Source organism: Hirundo rustica, chromosome 21 (assembly GCF_015227805.2).
Source record: "Hirundo rustica isolate bHirRus1 chromosome 21, bHirRus1.pri.v3, whole genome shotgun sequence".
Taxonomy (NCBI): domain Eukaryota; kingdom Metazoa; phylum Chordata; class Aves; order Passeriformes; family Hirundinidae; genus Hirundo; species Hirundo rustica.
Window position 1 is genome coordinate 4,777,877 of NC_053470.1, and position 26,543 is coordinate 4,804,419.

The window sequence follows — 26,543 nt, forward strand, 5'->3', positions numbered from 1 at the left end:
CACTGGTGATTGGAGAGTTTTGAGCAGTCTGAGACTGCTGCAGCGCATCCTCCTCTGAAGGATGGGAATGATTTGCTGGGATTTGACCAAAAACTAATGATAAAATAACTTTCTGGTGGGGAAACAGAAAAGCTTTAACATCACCAGCCCATTATCGCTTGTTGATTTCAGCCGCAAAGAATCGTACTTTTGGAGCGGGTAACTATTTCCACGAAAAATCCGTGGTTGCTGTCCAGCACTAGAAGCACTGTGGAGAACCACACAAGCTGTTTCTGGGGGAAGCATTTCTCAGTGACAGCTGCAGAAGAATTGCTTTGTGCTTTTCTCAGCAGGGAGAGCGCCCGTGATCATGGGCAGGATTCACCGCCTGCCCCCCGATCACCTGGTGGGTGGAGGTGGGGATGTCCTGCTGTCAGCGTTCAGAGAGCAGGAGGAGGGCAGGCCAGCTCCAGCTGGATTTTATACAGAGCTGTTTGTTTCCGAAAGCGCCAGCAGATTTAAATTACTGCTGCGGTTGTCAACAAGTTCCCCCTGCGTGTTCTGTAATGATTAAGGTCCTTGGAGGGTTTGGATTGCTTCTGTTTCTCGGCGTAGCTGCAGATTGTGAACATAAGGGCTGCATCAAGTAATTTAAATAATTAATTGAAAGGCAGAGGTTCCTTTCCTTCTGTGCACTTTGGGTAGGAACGTTCCTGCTGACTCCACATTTGAGTCACGGAATATTCCGAGTGGGAAGGGACCCACAAGGATCAATGAGTCCATCCTTCAGTGAATGTCCATGCAGGGATCAAACCCTGACCCTGGTGTTTTTAGCACCAGGCTCTGACCAGGTGAGCTGTGCCTCTGTCCTGTTGTTGGTGAAAAGAACATGGTCAGGTAGCTGGATGTTAGCTCCAAATTTGTCAGCTTTTGCACTTGACACACAGTTGCTCTCAGAAGCAGCTGGTGCCTTGCTGCTACCAGCACCAGAGTGCTTTGTTTGATGACTTAATCAGCGTGTTATTCTGTTAGGAACCATTTGTGGACTCGAATACAGATGCAGGATGATAGGTTTTTTGTAATTTAAAATAGAAAGGTAATTTCCTCAAACTCCAAACGTGCCCTTGATGAAACAGCCCGTGTCCTGTTCCTGACTTGCTCTGAAGCCAAGTCTTAGCAGGTTGTGTACCTTGTCTGGGCAAGGCAGGGCAGTGACTTTGCTGTTATTTGACCAAGGTTCAGACTGATGGTATGCCCAGTGTTTAGAGAGCTTTATTTCTGAAAAAAGAGAGAAAAGTGTGAGTCCTGTTCCATTACAATGACTGTTGCTTTTAATGCCGAGCAGAGATGTGCTTTTTTGTTTGTTTGTTTCCCTTTTGGAATTAATTGAAACTCTTTAATGCTGATTGAATTAAAAGCGTCTTCTCCATATATTTTTATGATATTGCAAGAAGCCTTATCTGGTACATTCCAGAAGGGGCTTTTCATCCAAATTTATCTTCTGCTGTTCTTGGTTCTAGCTGGCATTAGACACTTCAACAGATCCAGTATATTCAGGGTTTTTGGGCCATATAAAAAGGTACATTTTACATTATTGACCTTTGATTTGGGAGTGGATGTGGGGTAGGTTTTCATCTTACATTTTCTTTTGAAAAGGATTGCAATTTTTTCCTTTTGCAAAAATTCAGTTGCAACAAAGTGAAGGTCAGCTTTTCATCTGAATGAGCTTGTATTACTTGGGCTTCCTTCTGACCTTGTTCTCGGTGGTTTTAAGTGGCTGCAATTTTATTGTGCTTAGAGTGCATGGGACCAAACCCAGGACTATTATGCTTATTCTGAAGACCTTGAGAGCAAGCTTGCTTTGGATGTCTCAAGAGAGTTGAGACTTGGTTTTGAATCCTGCATGTACAATTTAAGTATTAATTTAGCTGCCAGACTGCCCTAAAGCTTCAGCATTAATCAGGAGTTAATCTGTAATCCTGTCTTTCACAAACTTTTGTAAGTTTACATAGTTATAGAGTTTCCTCCAGCAAAGGAATTTCTTGATCTTGTTAACAAGGAAAACAAGAAGCTTAGAGCTGACAAAAACAGTGTTGTTGTTTGGATTTTGATTCTATTTTTAATTTTCAGGGTCTGATCCTAGCATCTTCATTTTGCAGGCAAGGACGTGAAATGTATCTCATGCACAAAACCAGATTTGCCCCAGGCTGTGCTGGGGTGACCGGGTGTTCTCAGACAGTCATGTTCCTTTTCTCCCTGGCATCTTCCTGACTAAGAGTGCCCAATTTCCTCTTAATTAACTTCTTTCTTTTAATTGACCATCTCTCCTTCTGAATGGCAGTCAGTGCTGACCTGCTTTCTCTGCTGGAAATGCATATTATTGTAGCTCCTTTGAGACAAGCTGTTAAAAAAAAAAATGAAAGAAATTCTAATTTGTCTGGCTTGTGGGTCAGCAGGATCTTAAATGCTGCAGTTTGCTTCACAGCTCCCTTCAATGAGCAGGAGGGGGCACCTGCCTGTTTTCTTAAGCTTAGCAACTCCAGTGCACGGACAGGGATGTAAGTATTTTTTTCTAACTTCTACTTTTCTGGTAGAAGTGCTGGTTTTAACACTTCATGGGCAGGTAAATCAGCAGTTTTGAGTGCAACGTGTGACCATCACCTGTGATCACGTGGCAGAGGTCACCCAAAGCTGTGTTTTAAGGTATGCTCGCTGTACCTTGAGATGTTTCTTTCAGCTCACTGCTTAGCAGACCTTTCCAGAGGCTTTTCCTGGTTTATTCTTAGCTTCTCCTGACACCCACAAATGGCTGCAGGAAGGAAGGGTTTATGTGCATTGCATCACAGCTGTCAGCAAGCAGGACTCCTTCCCTTCCCTGGGCCCATCCCAGCAGCAGAACCACCAACCCTTGCCTGGGTTTGTTCTGAGGGATGAGGCTGACTCACAGTGCTCTGCAAACTTGTGGGGGATTCTTCCATAAAAGCAGCAATGTGTTGATGTCATCCAAAAAAAAAAAAAAAAAAAAGAAAAAAAGGAGAAAAGGTTCTGCTCCTGTGAGTTATTCCTGTCCATTTGGCAATCTGCTCCCTTCCTCAACTGAACGCCACAGAGCCCCGGTGTTCCAGCAGATTTTTTGTGCCAGGTATGGAATGAAAACTACTGTGTTAAAGATGTGTGACCACACAAAAGGGCTCGGGTGCTTATGGAGATGATTGCTGCAATCTATTCTTAAATGCACTGATTTTATAACTGGTACTCTGAACAGCCTAGAGAGGCTGGCAGGATATTCTCCCTGTCTCACCTTTTTCTGGGTTTAAGAGGCTCTCTGCCTGAGTGTCTGCAGGGTTCACGCCTTGCCATTCTACAGGGTAGGAGGAGACATCAGGAGATCCTACTTGATGCCAAAGCAGCTGATAACTTCAAGAGAAATGACATTGGAGAGCAGTTTGCTATTATAAGCAGCAAAGGCCCTCTCTTCAGACCTTGTGAAATGTCCTTGGGCTGGCGTTGGGAAAGCCTGAGGTGATGTCTGCAGTGATTTTCACATGGTGGTTTTGGCTTTGTATTGCCACTCATCAGGGAAGTGCTGATGGCCCCAAACCAGGTCAAGCATATTGTCACTGTGTCCTGGTCAGTGGCTCAGGGACCATCACAGACCAGAGATTTGGCTGAAACTGCAGATAAAATAGCAGTATTTGTGTAATTATCCATCACCCAGCACAATTCTTTGCCTCGCTATCAGGCCAGTGAAGTTTTCTTATCAAAATCCTCGTTGCCATTGTTGTGTTGTAGCAGGAATTAAGATAGGACTGCTGAGCTAGGGACAGACAACTTCCTACAACATTTGCCATGACAACACGTGTACTGGCAGTAAAGAGTGCTCAGTACTCAGGGCTGTGTTTAATATCCTGCTCAGTGACCTTTTTAAGAGAGCTGAAAGTGCTAATGGACAGGGTAGTCTGTGAAAGGATATGTGCTTTTAATCAGCTTCCCAATAGTAAGATAATAAAAGCAATAATCCTTTCAGGATTCTGCTTCTGTGATCTCTATCTCTATTTTCCAAGGTCACTAAAGGAGTAAGTAGAAGGGAAGATAAACTTCCAAGGAGTGGAACTGTAGAGAAGTGGAAAACATCACATCCACCAGGTTGTTCTCCTTCCAGCTCACAGTGAGGAAGCAAACCATGAGGAGAACAGGCTCAGAGGTTTCACAGGGCACAGGTCACAGCAGATTTCCAGTGCAGCATGAGCTTCAGCTTGTGGTCCCAAGCACTTTTTGATACTTTTAGACCGAGAATTTGGACTTTTTCTTCTTAACAAACTATTTGGCTTGAAGGAGGGGAGGAAGTTGTTTTTATAGTTGGCTCTGATTTGGTTTGGCTTCAAGGAGTTTTTTTAGTTTCTTTAAAACCTCTACTGAAAACACTCTACTTAACCCCAAAGCTATCATCTGCTGTAGGTAGAAAGAAAACCTATCAACCTCTCTTGCTGAACTGTTTTAACTGAATAGGTTGGATAGAGCAGCAAAAGGGTTTCATTTAAATATCCAAAGTTGTTTCTGTTCTCATCTGTGGTGACCCCTGCCCCTCAGGAGCAGCCATCCCTTTTCCCTTGGCTTCATTAGGTTCTGTGTGCAAGAACCAAATCAGGTCCTTTCAGAGCTGACAGGGGCAATGGGCACAAACCGAGACACAGGAAGATCCATCAGAGTAGGAGGGAAAGGTTCTGTACTGAGAGAGTGACACAGCACTGGAACGTCCTGCCCAGGGAGATGGTGGAGTCTCCTTCTGAGAGGTTCAAACCTGCCTGGATGCACTCCTGTGCAAGCTGGTCTAGATGGTCTCCAAAGGTCCTTTCCAACACCAGCCAGTCTGTCATTTTGTGGCCAAGCAGCAAATTTTATTCTCCTGCATAGAAAATTCACTGTTTTTTTTGTCTAGGCCTTGGTTGTTTTTCTCTCTTTAATGTTGGTATAAGTAGAACAAGCAAGTCCTGGAACAGTAAATAATTATTTGCTGTAGATGTTTTGGTTAAAGAGGTAGCAAAGTCCCAGTTTGTGGTACAAGATTTATTTTGGTTGCCAAAGCAGAGCTCTTGTCCACACCCAAGTTCTGCTCCTTGCCCAGTTCCCGTGGAGCTCTGCAGGCAGTGGAAGGATTCCCCGTGATGGACAGGGTGTGCAGAGGCCAGAACTGATCCACACGCGCTGTGTGTGCGCAGAGGCGACGCAGGAATGAGCAGCAGTGGCAATAGATTGTGGACAGCAGGATTAAACAGTGCTTTCACATGCCAGAAGAAATCTTGGGGTCTAATTGGAACTTTTCACATCAGATAACCTACAACATTTAATCCCTTATTATTCCATCCTGGGAACCTTTTGCTTTGATTTGCTGGCCATGTACCTTTTCTCTCTAGATCATTACTGTTTGTGTCGAAGCCTGGTTTTATTGCATATCATGGCACAGTAATAATTTTTTTTTTTTTTTTTTTTTTTTTTTTGGTGTACCATGCTGTGAAGATCCAAGCCAAATTGTTGACAGTCTTAATGTGTTTTGGAACAAATGCATTTCCTGAGGTACAATGTGTTCCACATTATCCTTCAGTTAATATATCAATTCTCCTGCCTCAGGCAGAGATACTTAGGCTGATGTCTCTTGGTTGTTGCTTTTAATTTGGAATCAGTTATGGACGTTGAAGAAACCATCTCAGACGTTACAATTGCTTTAAATTCACAACAGAAATGGTCCATGAGCCATCAGACTGCTTTCAGACATTCACACTGAATGCTGAAATTCAGCATCTACCTTAGACTGTGCCAGGCAGCTCTAGAGGATTGCACAGGACAGCAGAGATATTCAAGTTACGTTGTAGTTGAATAAAAGAGGCTGAGCTCCCCTGCTCAATTAACTGCTGAGAATTTAGCTGCCCTCAAAAGGAAGGGTCCTGTTCAGGTTTCCCCACCCTGCCTTCCCTCATGGCTCCATGCTCCCAGCGCTTCTCTTGCATTAGTTTTTGCCTTCACTGAATCCATTAGTGACTATTTCAACTCATTAATTAGCTGGGATAGTTCCCAGCTGAGAAAAAAACAATGAAATAAAGAAATTTTAAAAAAAAGGGAAAAAACCCTGAGCTCATTTCAAAGTACTGAATTTCAGGCATGGCGAATTGCCAATGCAAAACATGCCCAAAATCACGTTTTCCCTCCAGTGTCTGATGGAACAGCACCAAGGCATGAAAGTTCTGTGAAACAGTCATGACTGTCTTAATTTTACCATCTCCTCTGTCTTTCTGTTATTGCTTCTGGCCTGAGAAGCAGAGTGGCTACCAAAGAGTTCCAGTTGGATAGAAGGGTGTGCTTTGCTCTTGTGGCCGAGCTAAAAGCTTGGAAACCTCGAGTGGGAGCAGTCCAGGTTTCTGGAGTGAGAATCCAGGCTTGAACCCAGCTGAGGGTGTTGTTTCTGCTCTATTGCTTCTCCCACATTTTATTTCCAAGAGATCAGGTCTTGATTCACCTGCTCGTAAATTGAACATAAGTATGTTTACGTGTTGTGCAGACTGTGTGTGCCTGAAAAGCTCTTTGAGAGCCTGAGATAATAGAGAAGCTGTGTAAGAGCTTGTAATGAAGGAATCCTGCTAAATTAGCTGTTAGGCTTTCTGTAAAGGTTTTCCTGTGAATGTACCGATTTATAACACCATATTGGTGTTATAAAGATACTTTGAAATATAGTCGGGTGAATTAGTTCACCTAAAGAAAGAACATAAAATGGGACTAAAATGCAGTCCCATTTCTCTCTGTATCTAGCACAAGCTGATTTCTAAGATGCAAAGCCAAAAAAACCCCCAGGTTGTGGTGTTCTCCATTTTGCTCTTTCTTTCCCATCCATTTTGACAGCTTGCTCCTGCCACTGGCCAGATGTGAAAGCTGGCTGTGTTAGCCACAGGACACCTTCATGCCTGGCTTAAAGCACGACTTGCCAAGGATCTTGTGAGGGCTCTTCTTCACCCTGACCCTGCACCCACTGTGAAGTCCACCAGAGCTGCCCTGGACCTGTAGGATGGGTCTTGGGGCTGATGAAAATCCATCAGTGTCATCCAGACGTGGAGCTGAGCTGATTAGTCATGCTGATTTACAGCAGTGACTAATGGCTGGCGAACTTCAGAGTGCAATCTGAATTTTGGGCAAAGCTGTCTGCTCTGTGGCACTTCCTTGGTTTTGCATATGATTGAAGGAGAGTGGCCTTTTATCTGTAGGTGAAACAATTTTGGCTGCCCTCTGACAGCTTCTCACAAGGATGCTGGGACTTGAGAAAAACATGAATCAATTGGCTTCTGAGAAAAATTCTGAGAACTGGCTCTCTGCCACTCCGCCTGGAAACGGGACAAAAGCAATACCATTGCTCCATTCTCTTTCACTTTGCTGAAAATTTTTCTAGCCAAAATCCTCAGGCTAGAAAAACAGTCCACAAAAACCAAAAAAACCCCACCACCCTCAGCAATCTGGTTTTGTTGTCAGTAATGACAGGATTTTGGGTGCCTGAAAAACCCTAAGTGCTTGGCTTTCCTGGGTGAACCGAAGCAGAGAAATGCGGATTGAACAGTCGAGTGCTAATCTGTGAGGAGCAAGTGGTGTGATCTTTTCGCCTGGGGAAGAAGTGATGGTGGGGTGTGAGGGATGCAGAGCGGGGCTGGAACCAGCCTCACACCCCATCACTCCCACCAGAACCTCCTCACTTGGGAAACCTGTGCTCCAAGGAAGGCGTTGCTTCAAAGATGTGGCTTCAGGGTATTTACTCTGCCCTTATTCTGCGTGTGTGAAAGAGAGGAAAAGGAAAGGGCAGGTGGGGAATGCAGCAGGAGCCTTGGGGAAACTCTCCGCAGTGGTTTAAGGCTGGGGCTGCACCTGGGGACAGCAGAGGTTATTGCTTGCCAGAGGGGAAGGTAATTTACCTTTAGTGATACAGGCACACTGTTAAAAAGTGCGAACGGGTTCTCAGAATCTAATTAAGAAAGCTCGTGCAGTCAGCAGTGGGGCAGAGCCCGTCCTGGGGCTGGTGTGACGCGGGGTGCAGTGCCAGAGCTGTGACATTCCCATCTCCAGAGCAACCCCTGGCAGCCCTGTGCATCTTTCAGCACCTTAAATTTTGGCTAGTTCATTCACAGGATTAATATGTTCGTATTTCATTGCATTTTTGAAGACACAAAACCAGGCTGGTTTCAGTGGTGTCTCTGGAATGTAAAAATGCATTTGTGAGATTTTTTTTTCCAGGTTCTTTTATACTCAACAGCACATTTTTATTTTTCCATTCTTGTTTAATTTATTTGGGATTAAAAGGATATCTCTAGAATTAAGTATGTTCTTGCCAGTTTAAAATTACTTATTAATAATATATTTGGACCTTGAACAAAGATTAAATTTTATTGTATTATTTACTTTTAGGCAGCTTACAGTTCTTAATTGTGAGAAAATTCTGCCTCGAGTAACTAAGTCTATAATTCTAAATGAAGCTGATTTAGCTGATCTCATAAATAATTAGTGAAATTGGAAATCAGATAAATGCTGATTCATTAGCATCTGGTTTTAGATTGTGAATGTAAGAAAATATGAATGGGAAGAGGATGCTGGAAGTGCATCTGTTGGTAAGTAATAATTAGAGAGGATAAAAGTAGTGTGTTCAAGATTTAAGATGGCCTTAGCTGACAGTATTTAATTTTTTTCCACAGTGAAACAATGCTAAGGAAAGATTTCCATTGTTATAAAATGAACGTGCGGGTCAACAAAACTGCTCTAAGGACCATGAACATATTGAATAAATTTAAATTAATCAGTAACTTGTATTGAATAAGAAAAAATAAATGTATCGATTATTCTCTGGATTTTCATCTGGGACTTTGGGGATTGCATCGTAGAACTGGTGAGAGTAAGATGAGGCAAATGAATTGAAGCACATCAAAAACTGAAGGAAAATCTTGTCCCACCCACTGCAGGGAAGAAACTTCTTAGGAGCACGAATTTCCCTTAGTTTGGTGTCTCAAGGAGAGCACACACTGTGGTTTTGTAGCTGCTTGTTGTGAGCTGCTGCCACACCTCTTCCATCTGCAGGCTTTTCCTCAGCTGCTTTGTGGGCAGCTGGTTGTCTGTGAAGGATTGGCTGGTGATGTGGCTCCTGATCCTCATTTTTAACCCTGAAAATGTACAAAGTACTCCCTTCATCTCGCTCTTCTGCGCGGCAGAATTGCCTCAAGGCTGAGAGCTCTCTCTGTCCTTAACTCATGAACCCTTTGTTATATTTTCTCTCCCCTGTCCAGCTGCGGAGGGCAGGGACAGAGAGGCAGCTCCATCTGTGGAGCGCAGGAGTGACAGGATCCATGACATTGTGTGCCTGGCAGGGGTCGGTTTGTGCTACAGAAATGTCTGGGAATCTTACCTGAAACACCAGAAGAAATCCCACTGCTGTAATAATTCTTTTTTAAAGCGTTGGATCTGCAAGAGACCCGCTGCAAACCAGCGCCTCAGCTGTTTTTACAGTGCCTCTCCCACACATTGCTGTGCCTTAGACAGCAGAGAAGGACGTCGCTCTCATCTGTTTGGAGACTTTATTCTCATTCCTGGCAGCAGGGTGGGTCCCCAGGTATTTCACGTGGGTGCTCCCCACCCTCCCTTCACCCTAAAATGTTTTATCTGCAGTGATTGCTCAGTTCTCTGACCTGTGTTTCGGTGAGCAGGCAGTGATTTGTGCCTGTGGAAGAACTGAGCTTTAGGCACCAAAACTGATTTTGGACAAGCAGAGAGGAGTGCTCTGGAGCCTCTGAGCCCAAGCTGGAGGTGAGGGATTGCAGGGTGCTGAGGTGGGAGCTTGGTAATGCATCCTGAAAATCCTTGAAAAAAGGTGCCAGAGATACCATTGACCTGAGATCTGTGGGAAGCCGTTTTTAGCTCTTGCTCATGATGTTGGCATAAGCTACAGATGGCTGAGTTTTTTGTCCTCTGCTTGGTACCTAGTATGCAATGAGTAGTTTCCTCATCCTGTACTGAGACAGTGCTGTCATTGCAGTGATTCATCACCCCACCATTGTTCCCTACATGATTTGTCAACCCAAACCCAACTTGAGGAAAACGCCCAGTATGTTTACAGGATGGGAAAAATACTCAATAAAGAAACGAGATCTGTAGGTAATTAGAGATTGTGGTCATGGGTAATACATACTGGGAAAGGTTTTGTAAATATGTCGGTAAAGTTCAGAGGAACTGAGAAGTAAATGAACAAATAGTAATAGATTAACCATTCAGCTGGCCCCAGTGTAGCCACTGAACTTCTGTGAGCAAATGTTTGGGAGCAGAATTAGCCCATACAGTCTGTGCATTGTGTACCTGCTTCCATTTGCAGTAAACGTGCACAAACCCTCCACATTACAGCATTATACTCACAAACCCATGCCCTGGGTCTACAGGCTGGTGATGCTCAGAGTAGCTTGGTGCTGAGGCCAAACTTCAGGCTGGTTCTTGAAAGGGTGACCCAAGAAGTGAACTGCAAAGTTGTGCTCAAGTTCCACAGTTGTGGCTGCAAAAAGCGAAGTCCCAGCTCTCTCCTTCTGATACCTAATTACTTTTTCAGTACCCTTGTTGGAGAACTGGAAGTGTTTGGAAAAACTCAGACTGGACATGCTTCCTTCTTTAAGGCTTTTCCTTTTATAATTGGTCCTTTCAAGGTTGACTAAATACATCTTAATATATTTTCAGTAGCCCTCTGAGAGAAATCTTTCTTTTGCCCTTCTTGCAATGTAGGTGGCCTTTGTCATGTTTTTCAACATACTCAAGAAAAAAATATTCACAGTTTCAGAAATGTGAAGCAAGGTGTGTTTTCATTTTGCTGCTTCCTTCCTGCTCCCATCCTGTCTGAAAATCAAGAGAGGGATGAAAAACCCCACACTTTCCAATTTCAGAAATTTATTTTGCGGATGCCAGAAAAGGGATCCTACCAGGTCGTGATTTCCTTCACGTGATTCACATGAGACAGTTTCCCTGGCTGAGCGTTCTTGAGGATGATCTCTCTGTAGCAGAAAAACCCCAGTTATTGCTTTCAGCAGAGGTTAAACAAGTTGCCATCTTGAGCAGCTTGGAGGTAGTAAACTGTTCTGAGCAGAGCTCAGCTCCAGGCACGCATCCCACGCCAGGCTCTGGCCCTGGATGCACACAAACCGCGAGCTGTGTTCTTTATGCTCCAGGGACTAGGGAGTTAAGAGACATTTCCCTTTGTGCAAAAACTCTGTGAGTGGCAAATGCCAAAGTGACACGTGGATTGTCACTTTTTTGGGGCTCTGCTCTGTCGTGTTTTCCGGGGAAAGCATCGCTGACGGGCAGAGTGACAGCCTGTGCACCTTGGGAACCGGCGTGTGCGATCCCAGCGCCGCCACAGAGTGAGGCTCTGAACCTCTCCAAGTTAAATAAACTTTTGGGAAGTTCAGGGGACTCTTAGTTGAACCATAACTAACGGCAACACGTTGGGGAAAGGAAAAAAAATATTATCAGGTAATTATTAGAGAACAATAACATTGTTAGGCTGATTGGGCTATGCACCAAAGGGCTGCCAATCATGGTTGTTATGAAAAGCACAGCGTTTAGAGGCTGTCAATCACACCTGTTTGTAAAAGCCGAAGGACTTCAGAAATTGTTCCGCCCGAATTTACCAACTGCAGAAATAACAATAGCACCAGAGTCTCATGCAGACCGATATTACAGTTTATGCAGAAGCTCTTGCGTAAGCTTATTCATCTGAAAATATCTTATGGCACTGGGAATTTGTAAAGGTTTATTTTTTCAGCTAGCTCCTTTATAGCACTCTATTGTTGCTTGTGTGTGTGTGGTTTTTTTTTTTTTGGTTTTTTTTTGGTTTTTTTTTTTTTTTTTTAAGGCTGCTTAACTGTGTCAAATCTCATAACAAAAAGTAACTTCTGTTACATTCCTTCGCTGTGAAGCAAAAATGTTTGAATTAGTATCCAAATAACAGAGACCTCTTCATCTTCTTGAGGTTGACACATTACTGCTTATCCAGAGCACTGCAGCAAATATCAGCTGGAGAATTTGAAAGGATTCAGGGTATCCTTAACATGGAGGTACTCACCCGTAAATGCTGCAGGAAATAACCTGACAAAGACTTGTGGAACCTTTACTTTTGAGAAAAGTGTTGAATGTGCACACCGACCTGATTTAAACCAAAAGTAGAAGTTATTGTTTGTGGGTGTGTGTATTTCCCTTCCCTTCCCTTCCCTTCCCTTCCCTTCCCTTCCCTTCCCTTCCCTTCCCTTCCCTTCCCTTCCCTTCCCTTCCCTTCCCTTCCCTTCCCTTCCCTTCCCTTCCCTTCCCTTCCCTTCCCTTCCCTTCCCTTCCCTTCCCTTCCCTTCCCTTCCCTTCCCTTCCCTTCCCTTCCCTTCCCTTCCCTTCCCTTCCCTTCCCTTCCCTTCCCTTCCCTTCCCTTCCCTTCCCTTCCCTTCCCTTCCCTTCCCTTCCCTTCCCTTCCCTTCCCTTCCCTTCCCCTTTTAAATTCAAATTTGGAGCTTTTGTGAGGGGACATCTTTCTGAGGATGCATTTCTGCATTTGGAAGTCTGCACTGTGCATCACCCCACTGTGCCCTGGATTTGGAAGTCATTTCATAACCGAGGCCAGGTGCAGGCGTGTGTCTGCGTGCTCAGTGTTTACAGCACTGCTTGAAAACACGTTTCTCACTGAATAAATCATGGGCTCCTATTACTATGAAAGGTTTCCATCAAGGAATCAGTGTAGTTTGGGTTTATCTCAGAACCCCCAGGGCTTGCAGCAGGTTTCTTGCTGCTCTGGGCCCTGCGGGAGCCTCAGCGTGAATAACTGTGGCATTAAACACTACCTGGGCGTGAAGATTTTATTTGTTTTTTTCTCGTATTGGGAGCTTCACCAGACCCAGCATCAGGAGCTGAGTACTGATATCTTCCTTGCCAGAAGTTGTTATTGCAATTATTACCTTGGTGTCCTTGAATTGGGCACTTTATTAACCCTGGAGGGAATGAAGGAATAGAACAGGGAGAAGTCCTTGCTCGGGGCTTGGCTGTCTTAAACAGATGTGGACAGGAAAGGAAAAGAGGATCACCCACCCAAAGCCCTGCAGTGAGCTGCTGGCAGAGCCAGAGGCAGGAATTACAACGTTCAGAGGAGTTTCTGAGGTGGACACGGTGGAATGTCTCCAGAGCATCATCCTGCCAAAGCAGGAGCTGCACTCACACCAGGGGGAGTTAACTCAGTGAGTTATTAGTGCAAATGGTAATAATTGAACTCAAGTGGTTAATGAGTTTCTAGAGAAAAGATCAAATCATACTCTTCAGATGCGGAGTTAGAATTTTGCCTAATTAGAAGAAATATGTTTTTCCCGTGAGGGGCAGTTGCTGAAGTGACAGTTTGGAATCTGTTGTGACAGCATTTGCAGAGATGGGTGCCAGCCAAAGAACAGAGCTTTTTTAGTATCTCTGATAGCATAGTAGTTTCTTTCGGAGGCATAATTAGGTTGCATTCTTTGCAGAGTCCATTAGGGAAAGAGAAACAAAGAACTCGTGTTCCATGCGGTTGATGTTCACACGTTTTCATCGTGGTGTGATAGAAGAAGCTGTTGGTTCCTGAGAGTAACATGGTGTCTCTCTCTTTCACTGCTGGCCTAATAACTCAACCAGTGCTAGATGGAAAGAGCTCTTCTAGCCCACAGCTGTTTTTCAGAAGTCTGTCTTTTATTATTTTTTTTCCCCCCTCAGTTAAATCTCAGAATGTGTAAAAATGTTTGAAGGCTTATGTAAACTAGAAATCTCAACTAGAAATAAGTCTGTGGAGCTATTCCCGACCAGCTGCAGTAATAATTATTTCCTTCCTTGCATCTCACAAGCAAATGTGATGAGCAAACCTGCGAGTGAGACGCTGGAGTGGTGCTGGCACCCCTAAAACACAGCCTGTGCCAGGGCCCAGAGCAAAGTTACGGGCGAGAGCTGCTCCTTCCCTCACTCTTGTTTTGTGAAATCTTCCGAACCTGGGACGTATACTGCAGGGATTTTATGAGGAAATTTCTTAGGAAAGCCCAGCCAAACCTCCCTGCAACTCTCTGTTGGTTTATTCACACTTGCAGAAGCCTTTTCCTCTGCCTGGGGCAAAAAAAGAAACTCTTCTTGCTGCACAAGCTGGAGAGCTCACCAAAATTAGGTGCAGCCCTCCAAATTTTGTAATGTGGGTTTAGTTACTGGGTAGTTCTGCTCCAGCCTTTCCAGGCAATTTGCAGCATCCTCCCTGCAACTGAGGAGACTTTTCCAGCATGCAGGAACACACAGTGGAAATATTCCCTTGTCAGGGGTATTTTCTGTCTGTAACTCTAAGCTATGAGCTGTGAAGATAAATCATAGCAGCTGTGCCACATTTGTTTTAGAAAGAACCTGGTGTTACCCCAGGACACAGCTGTCACTGGGAAAAGGAAGGGTGGAAGATACTTCTTTAAAGTCACACAGGAAAATGGTGCTCAGCATTGAATTCTTCCCAAACCCTCTTCCAGGTGGAAAGGTCCTTACGCTGATTACAGGGGTTTGAGGCTGAGATTGTGACAAGACAAATGCCCCAAACCCAGAAATCTGTTGTTATTCTCATTCCTTTTTTATTTCCTTTTACCATGTATATATATATAAATTTAGAAAAAGAAATTATTACTGAGTTATTTATTAATGATAAGTGGATTTGGATCAAAAACATGCATGCATTCTATATATATTGGTGCAAATATGTTTGCACACATGTACAGAAAACTTGCTACCTTCCAGCCTGAGCTGGACGGTGATAAATTGGGAAGAAATCTTAGTTTGACATGGCAAAGTGTTCTGGTAGGACAGGCAGGCTCTGTTCTTAGGTCATAAAAAACAGTGCAGAGCTTGGGATTCTGTGAAAAACCCCAAAAGCACCAAAAGAAAGCAAACAAAAAAAGAAAACAACCCCAAACAAACCAACTCATAAAATAATGGATATCCTGGCAGGAAGAATGGGATAATTCAGGAATTCCCTGATGGTTTGTTGCTATCACTGTATCATCTCTGCTGAAGATGGCAGGAAGAGAGCAAGATGGATAAGTGCACAGCTGTTGTTACTCAAAAATCAGGTTAAAGCTCATAAAAACCATCACACCAGGCACTCAGGGGTATGTATGGCTTTGCTTCTGATGGCTCTGTGTCAGGTATACCACAGCAAATGTGCTTCTTTCTACCTGTATTGATAAAGAGATTTTCTAAATAATATTTATCTAAGAAAATATTTGGTAAATTCTTTCGGGTCCTTGTCTTGCCCGGGATTGTTTAGGGTTGTAGCTTTGCTCGTGTATTCTTTGTGTACAGTTTGTACCATCCCATTTTCTGACTTCACAAAGAATGCCAGAAAAATAATCCTGCAGTCAGGAGTTCACCTCTGGTAAAGTGTGAACAGGGAGGTGCCTGTTATGGTAAAATAGTGCAGTGCTGTTGTCAGAGCAGAATTGCTGGTCCTAAAGTACAGGTTAGGATTGGAGAGGGTTGCCTTTTCTTCTGTGTATCTCTAATTTTTATTTTGGCCCCTTTACTTTCTGTGGTGATGCTGAGAGCAGAGATTAATTTATTCTCCAAACTGGTTCTAATCTGAGGTGATCTCACTGGTGAGGGAACTGGCTGCTGGCACAACATCTGTAGGCAAAAGGCTGGTCAAAGTCAAACACACCCCTCTTTTAGGAGGTTTAACCTCTGGTTGTACTCAGGCTCTATGGACTTTGGCTCATAGAAGGTTTCTGTTATGCTCCCTAAATATTAAAAAAAAAACAAAAAACCAAAAGTGTTCTGGATGTCTAGCTTTTAAAAATTCTCTCATTGAAGTTGTTGAGTGCAAAGTCACTGGTCTTAAGATAACTTTTAGAAACATGAGTCAAGTGCCCAAGATAGAAAACTCAGAAGATAACACACCCTGCTTTTATATAGATTTTTGATTTCTCTTTCTGAAGCCTTTAGGAGGTGCATTTTTCTTGTTTTGTCTGCAGCCCTGAGACCTTCTGTCTCAAAGGACTGGAATTTAAAAACCCAAGACACGAGACACTAAAAGCCTTGCAAGGGAAACCTATGGCAGTTTGCAGTACTGGACAAGTTTCATTTTTCCCAAAGTAATTTGAAAGCAGGGATGGAATAACTTACACTGTCGTTACTTCTCATAGCTGGTCTGTGTCTTTGCAGCTTAAAAGAAAAGAAGTAAAAAGAATTCGTTTGGTATTAAATAGTAGCAAGCGGGAGCAAGAAGTGTTCTAAGTTGTTTACAAGAATTCCTTATAATGTTTTAAAAAATAAGTTTTTGATTGAAATTCGGCCTTGTCCTGTATTTCAGTCATTCCTGTTACAAAAAAGAGTAAAGAAAAGGAAAAAAAAAAAAAAAGCTTATTCTGTGTTTTTCCTGTTACGTTTTAAGATCTGTGGGGGGCTATCTCTGTCTCTCTCCTGGGGACAAACAGAATGGAACATTTGCCTTTGATGTAAGCTCTTGCTTTCCCTTGGTCTTTATTCATATGTTTTTAGAGAAGTGCATTATTTTAGCAAGCAGGCCAGCAGAACAGCTCTAGTTCTCCAGCACGAAGCCTTGTTTTCCCAGCTTTTCCAGCCTGCCCTCCCAGCTGCGCTCATGGATGTTGCTGTGAAGCCTCGGAGCTCTCCTGGAGCTGGGTGAGAAGTGCCCCTGTCCATGAGCTGTGGGCCAGGGGGGTTTGCACTGCCCCTGGTAGATGTTTTCTGAATGAGGAAAAGGGGCTCAGGTTCACCCCAGGACCTTTTAAGGGAAGAACACCAGAAACGTCTTTGCTCTCCTGGCAGTAATTGGTTCAATGCCGAGACAAAATCCCTGAGAGGTCTCTTTACGCGCTCCTCAGAAATATAGCTATTTTCTATTGGGCTGCTTGCCAAAAAACCTACCTAAATCATTCAATACTGAAGGGAGAGCACGAGGCTTCTCAGTGCATTTTTGGGGTGTTGCAGCAGGCATGTAGGACCTGTCCCTACTCTGTGAATGGCTTCTGTTCTTTTGTTTGGTATTATTTCCTTCTTTATTTAAAACCTTTTTGCTTTTTCAAGACACACTTGACCGTGCCATCATGCAAAGTTATTTTAAGCGGTTTTCTGTGAGGTGCTGGACACCCTCAGAGTGTGTTGGACCCTCGTGGAGCTAAAAGCACCTGGCTCGGCCAGAATTCCAACAGGGTGGTTCTGTCCCATCCTCCAGAGCAGCAGCCCTGCTGGCACGGGGCTCTGGGCGGGGAGTGCAGCCCCCAGGGCTCTGAATGAACCCTGAGCTCTCATTCAGAGCTGGTCTCGTGTTTCAGGGCTGCTGCTCCGCCGCACGAGGATGGAGCTTTTTGGCAGAATAGAGCCCTTCTGCATCCAAATGACTACAATAGTGCTTTTATCTGGAAAGCACAAAGTATAATCTGCTTCAGTTTTCTAAATGAGTTTAATGCTATGGAAGCATCAAAGAGAAAAACTTTTGTTCGGTATTGTTATGCCTTATGAATCCCCAATGAAGTTACAATCTCTAAGTCCTTGCTCAAAGACTTCGGATGTTGCCTCCAAACACGCTTATGCTGGATTCACTGGACACAGCAAAGCTCTCAGTCACTTATGATCAACAGAGCCAGCACCCAGATTATTTTGGTTTGTGGTGATAGTGGAGTGTTGGGGATCAGAAGGCAGGGATGATGGGCTTGCCCTGTTGTTTCTGATGGAGAACTTCCCTAGTGTGAAGGGCTTGCTGCTACCAGAGGAGCAGAACTGTTTCTCTTTCAAACATACTTTCAGTGTGTGGGGATGGGTGTTGTTTTTCTCCACTTGACAATCGGTGGTTTGTCACTTCCTTGACTCTGAGCTGTTCACAGAGGTATTACGTTGCTGACAAAGTGGAAGCAATTTAGTAATCGCTGGAGAAAATCTACGCCATTAGAGTTCAGCTGTCTTGGTTTCAGCCATTGAAATGCAGACACTACCTGATTCATATATAAATTGCTACGATAGTTTCGTTATTTTTCCACAGTAGGGTTGAATAAAAGTGTGTTTGGTGCCCTCCCTTCGACACACCCGTGCTGGTGTGACCCCTGGAAGGAGAGCCTGGTGCCCCTGACAGGTTTGCTTACATGGACACAGCTCCTTTTGGGTCCCAGCACCCACAGCCTTTCTGGAAAACCCTGCTGATGCACCTGTGAGATTTCACCCACATTTTAGGTAAACCTAGGAAGAATCCTCTTTTTAAAAAGGAAGTGGCTGCTTTGGATCCTGTTTGAATTTCTCAATGCAAGTTTTCCTTCTTAGACTGCCACTGAGACTAGAAGTTGTAGTTTACATTTCTTTGCTAGCCTTTAGCCTTCCTGTTTTCTCCGTTGTTACGTTGCTGATTTTGCCTACAGCTTCTCTCCTCTTTCCATGTTCTTCTCAGTGGTCCTGACCATTCTGTTAATTGCAGCCAAGCACCTGCCTGCTCTTTTCAGCCCCTCAGGACTGCTCCTTCTGCTGCAGGTTCAGCCCATCTCAGCCGGGACAGAACTGTACAAAATCCTTATTCCCTGCGTACGCTCACAAGGAGGAGGCAGGTTAATCCAAATCGCATCAGCTTTCACTGCCCTCCTTTGCCTTTCGTGACGTGCTGGGAAATGAAGTATTTTCCGTTGTGCTTTGTCTCCTCCGTTCCGTTTTCCCTGACTCATATATTGATGTCACGGGTGACAGTTTGTGCCGGTGCAATTTGCTCCCGTGGAAATGACTCCTGCACGCACGCGCCCGACTCCTCGCTCCTCTGCTTACATAATTTGGGAGCTGTCAGAGCCCTACCCCAGCACTGCCCATCTGCCTATTCTCTCCAAGTTAATGAGCCTTTCTCTCCCTGCTCCAGGCATATTACGCACCCTGACTTATTCATGGATGATGTTTATTAAAGTTGTCAAATGCTCTGAAAATTAAATTATTTCCCTAAATAAAGAGCCTGCTGCTAATCACATTGAAGGGATGTTTCAGCACAATTGGCCTGTTTTCTAGTGCAAATCAGGAGTGACTATACTGAGCTCTGTCTGGCCTGCTGGGCATTGTCATTTAATTGAAAATACTTGTGATTTACTATAGTGTGAGAGTTATGTCCCCTAGCTTGGTGTGGGTGCAGCATCACAATGCAGAATTTATCTGAATAAGGCATCCAGATTAAGGTGGCCCCTTATGGCATGAAAAAGGCAATGTGTGATGGGGTGGAGGCAGGTATTTATTTGCTTTTGGAGTGATGGAACATACAGAAATCCCTTGCTTGCTCTATCTGTAGCTTGGATTATATTTTTCTCTTTCATGTCCCACTTGTGCCTACATATGGCTCAGATGCTGAAGTAATTATCTTTGTTTCCAACTGATAAACTCATAGTTTACAGCCAAATTCTTTTAGTTATTCATGGCTTGATTTATCTTATTTCATTATTATTTGATTAGTTCATTCCTCAGTCATTCTGATTTTTCCGTGTTTCATTCCAGCCCTTACGGATGTGGGTGTTGGATCTTGGTATTGAATTATCAATATATTTAATTCCCAAAGTAAATGTTTTGGTTAGGCAACATTAAAAAACAAACAAAAACCCCCCAATTTGCTATCAAGATCAAGCCTTACCAGCCTCAACAGACACCTTACTTCCAGACCAGGGTCTGTTTCTGCAGTCTAATCCATTTTCATCTCCTTTGCAGCCAATACCGTGGCAGCTTCACAATTGCTCTGTTCATCTTGTTCTCTGGAGTTTACATAATAACTTCCCTGGTGACACCATATCAAATGGTTTAATGAAGTGTGAGTTAGAGATGCTGCCATTTTTAATTTTTTTTTTAATTATTATTGTTTTATTTTCCTAAAGAATCGAGTGTTACAGAACAGACAAACAAAATCCCAAGACACCAAGCCAAGACTTACAATGTACATCTGGGAAACTCATGTTGCCTTTCAGAGCGCTTTCCACATATTTTTTTGTTTCAAATTTTCCTTTTAAATCTGCTGTGAATTTTTGCCTGGTTAAGGTCAAATTAAGAGTTTTATAATTGTGTGGATCATTTTCTATCTTTAACTGAAGGCATCACACAGAGCAGTTGCTTTAACTATTTCAGTCTTATCTTTGTCATTTTCCTGGGGTTTTTTTTGTTTGGTTTTTTTTTAAATACCAGTTTTTAAGGGTTTTATTTTCTACCTACTTTCATCATTAGAGTTTCCCTTAGTACAGATTTATCAAAATATCCAATTATAATATACTTCCATCAGAAAAGTGTTGGCTTTTTGAATTTATACTGCCAGCCATCCCCTTTTGGGTCTGTATGGGTCAGTTTTCCAAGAGAAAAAAAATAAATAGGGGAAATTAAAAGGAAAAAAACTCCTATGAGTAGCTACATTGTCTATGTAATTATTGTATCAACTGTTGCTATGCATGAGGTAAAGATAAGTCAATTAACTTATGAATGTTTCAATAGTCCTTTCTCTGACACTGCACAGGTATGTGAAAACACATATTTAATTAGGCTATTACAGTAAAAGCCCTGAGCCATTTGTCAGTTCATTAGGTACACTTTTTATTACGCTTTGAGCTTTGTTTTCCTTTTCCTTGGCTTATTTGATGCTGTAGTTTACTCTTTTTAAAGACATTTGGACAGTGATGACAACAGGAGAGGCACTCTGTAACCTATATTGAACGCACCACCACAGCGGGGAGGAGACCTCTATTAAAAAATAACTCCCTGAGCCTTGAACTAGAGAGTTCTGCAGGTTGAGGTGCTCATTGGGAAAGCAGATTTAGGGGAGAAGCTGTTTCAGCTGTGTGAGCCCCACGGTGAGCAGCCAGGGCTCAGACTGCCCGAGCTGAGGGCATACATGCACATGGTGCCTTGGGAAGCTGAGCTGGAACAGAGACTGGGCAGAGCCAGAGAATAAAACAGATATTTATTGAAAGGCCTTTAGGACACACCTTGGGCAGGACAAGAGCCTGGGCAGGGCTACACCCAAGGTGGAACCAAAATGGTCACAAAATGGACAAAGGGTCACGAGGTCTCACACTTTGATCAGTTTTGGTCCATTTGCACATTGGGGTTTAATTGTCCCATTCCAGCTCCAGGCTGTGAGGTCCCATCCCTCTTGTTCCTCCCTCCAGCCACCCTTGTTTGTGCTTTTGTGTCTGAAAGTTGTCCTTGGTGTCCATCAGGAAAAGGATTCGTTTTGTGTCCCTGCTGTGTGCAGAGAGCTGAGTGACCCTGAGTGTGAGCTCAGAGCTGCACCCTGGGCAGCACAGAACCTGAAATACATGAAAGATAAAACTAAAGGCATCACAGAGGAAAAGGAAATTTTTCCCCTCTGTCTGGCGCTTGATGAGGTGCAGGGTGAGCATCATGTCTTCCCTGGAAAAGGAGGGATCCCGTGGCGTGATTTCAGAAGGCACAGAGAGCTGGAATGAACAGAAAGCTTGGAAACAAACATCAAGGGATTTCTTGCTTGATTAAGAAGTTTGACTTATTAAGTAACGAGTGAGTCACCAGCACCGCCCCAAGCCGGGGTGTGTGTTCTGAGTGTGCTCAGGCTGTGACTCAGCTGCTCGGAGCTCAGCTCCTGTCCACACTGACTGCTGCTCTCTGTTACCTCTGCAAACACTGCACAGTCATTAAAGAATGCCAGGATCATTGATACTGGGTGTGGTATTTCCCCTAAAACACGAATTGAAGATAAATCACCTGACTTTTTTTTTTTTTTTAATTTTTTTATTTAGAGGCATGTACTCATTTAGGTGTGCTTTGCTGTGGTTGCACTTTCAGCTATGAAGTTTTTCAAGATAGAGCACTGTACATCAAAAACTGCTGAAAACTGTGGAGTCTTCTGGTTTTTAAATAGGCCTGGGTTTAAAACTTGCAAAAAAAAAAAAAAAAAAAGTTAGCTAAAGAAAGCTAAGCAAGTGGGTTTGTTGCTTTGGTTTGTTGTGTTTAATTTTGGGTAAGTGCTCAATTCCGGACTTTAACGATATAAACAAAAGGGCTGCCATGCAAAACATTTGAGACAAGAAGAAAAATTGGTTTCCTAGAGAGAAAGTAAGTTTAGAAAGAGTAAGAGAAAACTTAACAGTAGTTTACTACAAGAATCCTGAAAAGCTGAGTTTAGAAAAGCTACCACACAAGCCAATTTTAAACATTTCCACCAATGTTTAAACTTGATATTTACCACATTGTGCAGCTGCATTAAAAGGGACAGAGGGAATGTCACTGCAGTGGAGGCAGAAGCCAGGTCCTTACAACCACAAGAGCTGCCTTGGGAATCCTGTGGACTCTCAAACCTCCACGTGCCAGGGAGCAAATCCCCACGATACTGCTGCATTAAGGGTATAAAAGTTTGGCAGAATATAAATGTCCCTGGGACGTCAGAAATTAGAGGCAGGGCTCAAACTCAGGTTATAGCCAATTCCGACTGTGGGGCTGGTCAAGCTCAGCAAGAACTTTGGTGAGCACAGCTGTACAAACCGTGCAGTTACCAGCCCAGGAACGTGGGGCTGATTGCATTCAATAGGACTTTGTGTGATCCAGATCCATGAATAATGTGATTTATTGAAGCAACAGGAAAGCAGGGTCAGGGCTGCCATAATAAATGCACTAACTGCAGAGTTAATATGTGCTTCGAATTTCAGCCACTGGGGACATGTGTATTTAAAAAAAAAAAAGAAAGAAACGGAAAACCAGAGAGGCAGGTTGGAATTATATCTACCCATAGAAAATACGAACAACTGGGGTATCATCATTCCAAGAAGTTAGGACAGTGTGTGATGAGATTCAGATTCATTCTGTTGTGGTATTTCTGCGTGTCTGAGCCAAGAGAGCAAGTTTATGATGGCAGGGTGTGGCAGAGTATCTACATCTTCTTGTGAGGTTCCCAGGTGCTCTTCCACAAACGGAAAATAAAAAGGATGCTGGTCTTACTGCCAGAAGGCAGATTAAGATCTCTTTGTGTGTTTGTATTGCCTTGAAATGTCTGGAAAAGAAATTAATGCCTTTCCGACTCAGTATGAGTGAAGATACAGAGAGGGAAATTGATGCTATTTGCTTTTGGACAGAATGGTAGTGATTCATTATTATGACCCTACAAAATATCATTGCTTGAGCTCGTATCTGAGAAAATCCATTTTCCTCTTACTGTGAAAAAATGAAATACTCTTTTTTTTTGGTTTGCAAGTAATTAAATAGTTATTTTTTGTGTCAGAATTTAAAAAAAAAAAAAAAAAGACTCGTGAAAAGCTGTGTTTGGGGAGGTTTCCCTAAGGTTTTATAAAGTGCTTCTTACACTGATTTATCACCAATATCTATTGGGAAAATTCACAGAATTTCTTGCAAAACAGAAGAGGAAGTATCAAATTCTTCCTTGGAAAGGAAATCTCTAAACAAAGTGCTAACGATATGTTCCCAAGTTCAAGAGCAGCTCAGGAAAATAATCAAATTAGGCACAACCACTTCTCTGGATTGCAACTTGAGTTAACTTTGCAGCGAGCATCTACAGGACAATACCTGGGGTTTGACTTTTCCTTCCCCGCTGCAGTGACCGTGGAAACGCCATCTCCGTGCTGGCAGTGGAGGCATTGCTTTCAAAAGTCAAGGAGACTTCCTGGGGCTGCCAAGTGACTAAAATGAGTTGGGGCTTTCCAAAATCGCCACTTTTTCAGAGGACGCTTGAGCTGTAGGATCCTCAGAGGCTGGTGAGCTCGGCAGGTGTCTGAAGGTGAGCAGCTGGCACGGTGTGTGCCTCTCTCTGCTGGGATGGGGCACGAGCTGGTGCAGCTGTAGGGCCCTGGGTCCCACACCAGGCACTCTGGACTCCCCACAGCTGCATTTTCCCACCTGCCCATGCACTTTTATTTCTGGCCTTTGGGGAAACCAAAGGGGAGAGGATGTGCTGCTCTAATCCTGAGCTTGAGCAACAGGGGCAAGCACAGGGTGTGTATCCAAGGGTAGGAGCTCAGAACCAACCCTGTGCTGGACAGTTTAGCTCACAAGCACAATTCTGATCCAATTATAGGACAATTTAATCTGAAAGGCACTTTGTGAAGGTCTCTAGTCCAGCCTCAATGTGCTCAAGGAAGAGCTAACTTCCAAGTTAGATGGGGTGTTGGGGGCAGATCCCAGCTGTGTTCTGAGCTTCTGCAAGGATGGAGATCCCACAATCTCTGTGTCCCACTGGTCTGACCACCTGCACTGAGATTTATCTGCTTTCTTTCCTGTTGGAATTCTGGAAAATGAGAATTTGGGGGTTTAGTACATAATAATACATGTGAGTTAAGATGGAGGATTTTGGGCGTTGCCTAAGTCATTCTTCACCTTGTCCTTCCTTCTTCTTCACGGGTTTGGGTGGATTTCTGTAATTTTTTGATGGAGTTCGCATTGCAGACTTCAAGTAGCTAGTTATTTGGTTTAAAATAAAGATAATTTAGGTGGCATTTCATAATTGGACAGATTGACCTTGAAAAGACCTGGTAGGGATAGAGAAGGGCTCCATTTCACCTCATCTGCTCTAACTTGCTAGTTGGAGCTCACGGCTCGTGAGTCTGTAAATAGATGAGAAATTACAAACATCCAAGTCCAAACACGAAACCTGCATTTCCCGTGTATTAATGGCAAGGAAAAAAGGAAGCAAGAACCTTCACGCTTTCCTACTTCATACATGATTTCCTTAGATCTATCTCTGCCACAATTGCTTTTTGTTTTGCTGCCCAGCTTTTGGAAGAGTCTCCCTGTCTAAGTACCAGCAGGTAGACGTAGGCAGCAAAAACATCCCTGCTCAAAGCTTTTTGTCTGGGCTGGACCAAACCCAGAATTTAATGTGCTTCCTCCCACATCACCCTGGTCATCTCCATCGGACTCGCAGCATTCTCACACACTGCTTAAAAATAGAACTGCACAGAAATAGGGATGTTTCCTAGTGCTGCTACAAAAAAGGAGAAAGATGAGTTCCAACTGCCCAAAATATAGAATTCTCTTAATATAAAAATAGGACTATATTGAATCACTAAAATGAAAGTGGCCTTTGCAAGTTTTGCCATGGAAATCTGTATTTTAAAGCAAACTTCTGTTCCAAAAAAAAAAGGTGAAAATTAAATTGGCAATGGATTAAAAAAAAATAATAAAGATGCAAATAGCAAGAAATGCAGGGTTTAGAGTGAAGAATGAAGCCTTAAGTCTGCCTTCTTGAGCATAAATTGTGTATTCTATTATATAATTTTAATTTTTTCTGCCATTTTGAAAAGGGCTTTATGGAGCTGTAAAAATTTATATCATCTGACTATCTGGCTCAGATAGTTGTGAACCGTCTGCAACTGTTTTCCTGTCAAAAACTGCAGTACTTGCAGTTCAGCTTAGTTGGCTTCAGATTTATGCAATAAATCTGATGCAAGTCTACGATCAAAGTCAAGGCTGACGGAAGAACTCTTTATTTAAAAACAATTGTTCTTTAGTGGCTTGTTGGCTTTCATCTGGTTGCTGGGAAGATGTGAACGTGACTTGGAGAACTGGACACTGCCAATAGTTTGGGAGCAGAAAATCTCTCCTGCATATGGCCCTGGTACCCGTGATGCCGCTGGATGTTTCTTGTTTCTCTTGTGGGGAAGGAATTGCTGAAAGTCATCACTTTTGATCGTTAGGTACTTCTGGGTTGGTTTGTTTTTTGTTTTTTTTTTCACAGCAAGACTCACCATGAATTAATGTATGATCCTCAGTCCGCCTCAAACTCAGGTTCATTTTTTGGGCTGAGCCGACAACCCTCGATGTCTTACCCGATTTCAAGTGCGTGTTGTTAACACGCAGGGTGTGAGTCCCAGAGGTTCACTCCGTGGTTCACCAGAGCTCAGGAGCTCTGCAGCCTGTCCAGGAGAGGCAGGATCCTGCCTGGGGGCTGGCGAGCAGCTCAGGTTCTCAGCAGGCAGCTGTCTCTCTCCAGGAAAAAGCACTCTGAGCTTTGAAGGGTAAAACAGCTAAAGATGAATGCATTTAATTCAAAGGGGAGGAAAAAAAAAAAAAAAAAGTGTGTATTCTGAGAAATGTTTGGTTTTTTTTTTCCTTTTAGCCAGTGTGATGTTGGTAAATACTCCCAAAGGCATGTGAGCACCACCAGTGCCACACCAGTACAGGCTTATTAACCGTTGTAGCTTCTGCTTCCCTCCAAATTAACCTTCTGGAATATCCAAAAAATCCGGCATACCAACCTCTGCTTTAAATAATTCATGTAGTTCTTGATAGACACAAATGTTTTTCTACCTTCAGTTTATTTTAAACTTAAGGACTGAAGGGAAAGAATGTGCCAAAAGAAATCGTTATTTTACTGTATCAAAAAGCAGGAGTGGCATAGAAAAGAACTTGGTTTTGCAGAATGCTTAAATTATAATTTTAAGGACTGTCAGTAGTAGATTGAACTGGAATTGATGATTGACCACAAAATTCAGTGCGTGTACTTTGATGTTAACTGTTGGAAAAAAAAATCCATGCTGGGCCCATGTTTCAAT

At 43.3% G+C, this 26,543-nt stretch overlaps 1 protein-coding gene across 4 annotated transcripts in view; it reads left to right on the top strand.

Moving 5' to 3' along the window:
- LOC120762079 (5-hydroxytryptamine receptor 2A) overlaps nucleotides 1-26,543 on the top strand; it is a 71,039-nt gene that overhangs the window by 2,491 nt on the left and 42,005 nt on the right. Inside the window, exon 2 of one of the 4 annotated variants that reach the window (XM_040084103.1) lies at nucleotides 23,591-23,770. The exons of the other annotated variants lie outside the window; for them this stretch is intronic. The gene's annotated coding sequence lies outside the window, so the exon portion shown is untranslated. The remainder of the gene's footprint in view (nucleotides 1-23,590; nucleotides 23,771-26,543) is intronic. 4 annotated transcript variants of the gene reach the window in all.